Source organism: Herpailurus yagouaroundi, unplaced genomic scaffold (assembly GCF_014898765.1).
Source record: "Herpailurus yagouaroundi ecotype Mexico unplaced genomic scaffold, PumYag 67793, whole genome shotgun sequence".
In the NCBI taxonomy this organism is placed as follows: Eukaryota; Metazoa; Chordata; class Mammalia; order Carnivora; family Felidae; genus Herpailurus; species Herpailurus yagouaroundi.
This window is the reverse complement of record NW_024420586.1, coordinates 14,801,946-14,807,921: the sequence shown is the minus strand read 5'-3', so window position 1 is coordinate 14,807,921 and position 5,976 is coordinate 14,801,946. Positions and strand designations below refer to the sequence as shown.

The 5,976-nt window shown below is 42.8% G+C and overlaps 1 pseudogene; it reads right to left on the bottom strand.

Moving 5' to 3' along the window:
• Window positions 1–2,579, bottom strand: part of LOC121026000 (protein kinase C-binding protein 1-like) — a 28,482-nt pseudogene extending 25,903 nt beyond the window's left edge.
• Between the last annotated feature and the right edge of the window lie 3,397 nt (window positions 2,580–5,976).

Sequence of the window (5,976 nt, the reverse complement as noted above, 5' to 3'; positions counted from 1 at the left end):
TCATCTTTCTCTTTAAATAGATGAAAGTGAGCTTCATTCTTTTTTTTTTTTTTTAATTTTTTTTTTTTCAACGTGTATTTATTTTTGGGACAGAGGGAGACAGAGCATGAACGGGGGAGGGGCAGAGAGAGAGGGAGACACAGAACTGGAAACAGGCTCCAGGCTCTGAGCCATCAGCCCAGAGCCCAACGCGGGGCTCGAACTCACGGAGCGCGAGATCATGACCTGGCTGAAGTCAGACGCTTAACTGACTGCGCCACCCAGGCGCCCCAGAAAGTGAGCTTCATTCTTAAATGGGATATTATTATATCTTGACACAACATTCTTTTATATTATAGAAAAATTCAATGGAAAATGGGATAAAATTTGTCAGCAAAAATGCATTCTAAAATAGAGAAAGTGGGGCACCTGGATGGCTTAGTCGGTAGAGCATCTGTGTGTTGATCCTGGGGTTGTGAGTTTGAGCCGCAGGTTGAGTGTAGAGATTATTTAAAAAAAAAAAAAAAAAAAAAAGAAATCTCATTTTATCTTTGAAAGAGCAGGATCACAAAAAGATGCTTATGGGGGCACCTGGGTCTGTCAAGGGTCAGTCTGTTCAGGTCATGATCTCAGTTTCTGAGTTCGAGCCCCATGTGGGATTCTCTGCTGTCAGTGCAGAGCCCACTTCAGATTCTCTGTGCCCTTCTCTCTCTGACCCTCTCCCGCTTATGCCCTCTCTCTCAAAAACAAATAAACATAAAAAAAAATAAAAAACAGGGGCGCCTGGGTGGCGCAGTCGGTTAAATGTCCGACTTCAGCCAGGTCACAATCTCGCGGTCCGTGAGTTCGAGCCCCGCGTCAGGCTCTGGGCTGATGGCTCGGAGCCTGGAGCCTGTTTCCGATTCTGTGTCTCCCTCTCTCTCTGCCCCTCCCCCGTTCATGCTCTGTCTCTCTCTGTCCCAAAAATAAATAAAAACGTTGAAAAAAAAATTAAAAAAAAAATAAAAAAAATAAAAAACAAATAAACAAACAAACAAACAAAAAGTTGAATTGTCTCAACTGTCAAAGATTCATTTCATCCAAATGAATGGATTTTTGCTGCGAAAGATCAGCCTGGATAGATTTCTGCAAAAAAAGAAGCAGACTACTCAGAGATCTGGTGGCATCAGTTCCCTCCCAGTTTGCAAGTCAACTCACAAAAGCACCAGGAAAAATTTCACCTACAAAATCAGTCATTCACTAGGTAATCCCAGAGTCCACTTGAACTAGATTTGCTCAATTGCCCATAGGTGGCACTGCCACATTATTCGACAAGTATCCCCTGAGACCATATTCTGAGCGGAGCCCTGTGCAACGGATGTACTTTACTTTCACACATTGGGCCTCAGACTCTACCATCATGCTGTCGTGGGCCACCCTCCCCTACATCTCTGAGAGAGGACTTTGGAAGCAGAATGTCTGGATTCCGATCCCTGCTCTGGCACATGCTAGCTGGGCAACTCTGCTCTAATTCTCAGTTTCTTTATCTGGAAAATGCAAACAAGAATACCCCATTCAGAAAATTTTAAGGAAGGTCACATAAAATATTACCTGAAAAATACCTAAGCCAACTATCCAAAATATAATGTGCAACTGGAAGTTTTCAGCCACCAAATAATGTGATTCACTTTGGTTAAAATAAAACCATAAACCAAATATTTCAGTAGTATTTAACAAGAAAACTTGATACAAGTGCTTTTGGGAATGCAGGATGCCAGCTTGTCTGTTAATCTTTGTTTAGAAGTTAATAGAGAAAGTTGGAATATATTTACAAATTAATTATCATTAAGGCTCAAGGCATAAAAGCCTGAGTTTTGTACTGATTTAACTTAATCTCTATATATTATTTACCCTGTCATCAGGTTGATTTGGGGGCGAATCTGTTGTAACTGAAAGAACCTCTCTTATAACATTCTATTTTCATTTGCAAGGTTTTATTTTTATCTCTAGAGCAATATAATCCTTAACCTCAAGACTATAATTACTATAAGGGGCTTGCTGTCTCTGTTTTCTATAGAAAAATGCTGTCTGCTGGAGTATTTACTATAAGAAATTGGATTTACTTACCAAAATTGTAAAGCACACACTAGCCTTGTGATGTTTGGCTCAATATCCATTTGTCCTTGCTAAATGTCATAACACATCTACTGTATATGTGATATAGATTTACTTGTCCACAAAAAAAGCTTTTGAATTTTAAATTTCTCCTTTTATGCCTGTCCGCAACAAATAAATTCATGACTCTAACAAGTTCGTTTTTAAACAAAACACAGAGATTCTTTCTTTACAATGGTAAGTATGAAAACAGTGTTGACTATGATTAGTTATACTTTCACTTACTTATGCTCTCTCCCACCATTTGACAACTACTCTAAGGCCAACAGAATTATGGAAGTAGAGCCATATGTCTTCTCTTAGGGGAAAACAGAGTTGAACACACCAGGGTTCAGGATCAAGTTAACTGTTTTGCTGCCACCTGGGCTTTTGTCTTCATCCTTGCCTCTACCTTCCTACAACAATTGCCTACAAATACTGAGGCCCCTCTTGGAATTTAGGGCCATGTCGGCCCTTGCTATTTCCTTCACTAAATACTGGTGTCCTGGAAAGAAACCCAAGCTTATGGCCACCTGCTGCGAGTTCTCCCCCAAGCCCCATTGTCTGCTGGTCTGTCTACATGTCTGAACAAAGCCTTGCACAAGATTCCCTGGGCGCTCCTGCCAAAGAAATGACAACCAGACACTGGCTTTTGTTATATTGTGCCTTGACTACATCCCACAGTGAATAAAAGTAAATGTACGATCCTGCAGTTTAAATCAGGGACCTGGTGTTGCCTTTCCCTTGAAGCGTAAGGATCATCCTAGCTCATCAAGACAGAAGGTGTCAGTCCAGTAACTGACCAGCCTCGGGAGCAGAGAGGTAAAGAGAAACTCAGTTGGTGAACTTGCTGTTTCCTTTTATCCTCACTCTTGGGAAGAACCAGGGTTCAACTGTGACATGAATAAACCTTAAAGAGCAAACACAGCCTAATAAATACAGAGATCCTGACTTCAGTGTCCTACTTCAGCAAATGAAGGCTAAATTACTGACACACTAAGTTGTCATCACTAGTGTTAGAGGTGAATTTCTGTTTTCCCCTAAATATTACTTTGCGAAGAAACTTTATAGTTCTAATATATTTGTGGAAAATGAACATAACTTACTCATTTTTGAGCATGATATCATAATCAGGACACGGAAAAGAATCACTTTAGCTATTGAAGGACAAACTGGAAACTAATCTATGAATTGACTCTTGGCGTCACCGCTGTAGCCCCACTGGCTCCTGGCGGCCTGAGCGCTCTCGGCCTCAGTTCCCACAAGTCACATAACCTCTTCGGGCCTCAGTCAACCCATCTGTAAAATGGCACTTTAAAACTAGTTTTTTTAAGGGACTAAAAAGCGGAAACACGCGTGAAGGGCCCTTCAGGTGCCGAGTAAACCGTGCGTGAAGTCACAGACCACAGGGCTGTCACACACCTGCCTTCCGTGCGTCACACCCACGTGTCACACTCTCCACGTCTTAAGTTCCGAGGCTCCAAACGCGCTCTTCCACCTTCTGCGGTCGGCGGCCCCAGATCTCACCACCTGTCTCGTCCCTGGTTCTCACTGGACACTATGTCCGCGCACCTGGGTTTGCACACGGGTCTTATCCCCAGGGCAGAGGAAGCTGCGGACTCAGCAAGCAGAAGCGATGCCCCTTCGAGCTGCTGAGGCTCCCAGCTCCTCTGGGTCTCACTCCTAGGCCAGTCCACTTCCCTGACAGTCAGCCTTTGAGTAGCTCAGGGGGGGAGAAGAAACAAAGAAATTCCTGCACTCTTTCTGTTGGTTTCGCTTTTTTGTTTTGGCTTTAACAACGTCGAATTTTACCCCAATCCTATGCTCTGGGAAAACCGCAATGATTAAAGGAACTTTACCCATTTGTGTTCAAGTTGTGAAAGGTGAAATGAAACGGGTTCACTTATATCCAGGGGTTTTAAAATGGAGCCGGGAGGCCATTAAGGAGGTGGGCCTTCTGCACGTCCTCACTGGCAGAAGCATGAACTTGTGATCTGGACCAGACCCAAATACTCCAAGCAAATTGGCACAGTAATGCCATTTGCTTAGTGATAGCCTTAGCAACCAGTTATGTTTAGCCAAGATTAGTTTTCTGCTGCCAGTTAACAATCAAAATTCTTTGTAAACAACTTACATCAGCGTTTTTGTTTTTTTGTTTTTTTTTTTGTTTTTTTTTTTTGTCTTTAGAAACCTCTGACTTTTGCTCCCTAGTGGGACACAATTTGGGCTGCTGCTCAAACCTGTGCACCCTGAATTGCAATCCTTCCATCCCAAATAAACTCTTTTGCTCAATTATTCCCTCCTGACAATTTTAGGTTGACAAAGGAAATGGCTTACTAAAAAGAAACACTCTTCTCCATAGGACTTAGAAAAGACTCAAATGCTCGCCTTGTTTACCTAAAATGAGGCCAGACACACACCGTCCCAATTCTCATTCTTAGTCTCATAAAAGATTATCTGTTCTGCTTGTTTCTACAGATCAATGGGAACAAAATGCTTACAAAAAAATTTTTTTTTGAGGTTTATTTATTTTTACAGAGAAACAGAGAGAGAGAGAGAGCAGGGGAGGAGCAGAGAGAGAGAGGGAGAGAGAATCCCAAGCAGGCTCCACAGCATCAGCACAGAGCCCAATGTGGGGCTGGAACCCATGAACCATGAGACATGACCTGAGCTAAAACCACCAAGAGTTGGGTGTTTAACACACTGAGCCACCCAGGCTCCTTGAACAAAATGCTTTTTAACCAAACTTCAGTTAAGTTTCTTTACCCTCCCCCCCCCCCCACACTGGTCCCTGAACTTTGAGCTATCTCTGACTGAGTCAACATATCTGTGAATATAACGGGCTCAGGGTAGGGGTGCCTGGGTGGCTCAGGCCATGATCTCACAGTTCACGAGTTCTAGTTCTGCATCAGGCTCTGTTCTGACAGCTTGGAGCCTGGAGCCTGCTTCAGATTCTGTGTCTCCCTCTCTCTCTTCCCCTCCCCTGCTCATGCTCTCTGTGTCAAAAATAAACATTAAAAAAAAAAAAAAAACAAAAAAACAAGAATGGCCTCAGGGTAAAAATTTCTCACATCTAATTTCCAATCGTTCCTTTCAACCCACTTCCCTGAACCTACTTATTGCTAGCATTGTTTATGCCTCTCCACAAAAGAAAACTGTTGGCCTAACACTTGAGAGGCTTGCAGATCTCATGATCATGTTTTCTGTAGTTGTTGCTTGTTTACTGGTTTGCCTTTTGGAAGAGGAGCTGGGCATTAAGGGTAGGCAGGGTATGGTTGAAAAACTAATGGAAAACAGAAGTGATGAAGGAAATTTGCGGGCTTTGTGTATTTGCTTTCAGGGACAATTTTCGCCTTGTAGAAATGAGAGGTGGGGTAGGAACAGAGTCAAAGAAAGGCATTCCCAGAAGGCTGGGGAGTAGAAGCAGGCTCTGGATCTCTTAGTCCCAAATTGGGTTCCACACTCAGATCGGTGACTGTGGGGCAATCTCTGCCGTGGAGGTAGGAGCTCTCTGCAAACACTGCCCCTCTGTGTCACTTCTCCCCCTGTGAGCTCAAGTATAAATCTCTAGGCTGAATCTATGGGTAGTAATGTTTCCTGTCAAGCCAGCAGGAGCCAGAGGAGAGAAAAGGCAATTAATCTTAAGACCAAGCTGATTAATCAAATTTCAGCAAAGGCCAGAGATGGGCTTAGGGAGAGATTTGTTTTTTTTTTTTTAAACTCCCAATAACTCTTGTAGTTTACAGTGGTATCATTTTGAAATTCAATCTTATCAGTTCCCTCTCACTTTTGGGGGAGAACCTCATCTGAATAGATCTCTTTCTATCAACACTATAATCACATTCTATTCTCATCATTCTTGGT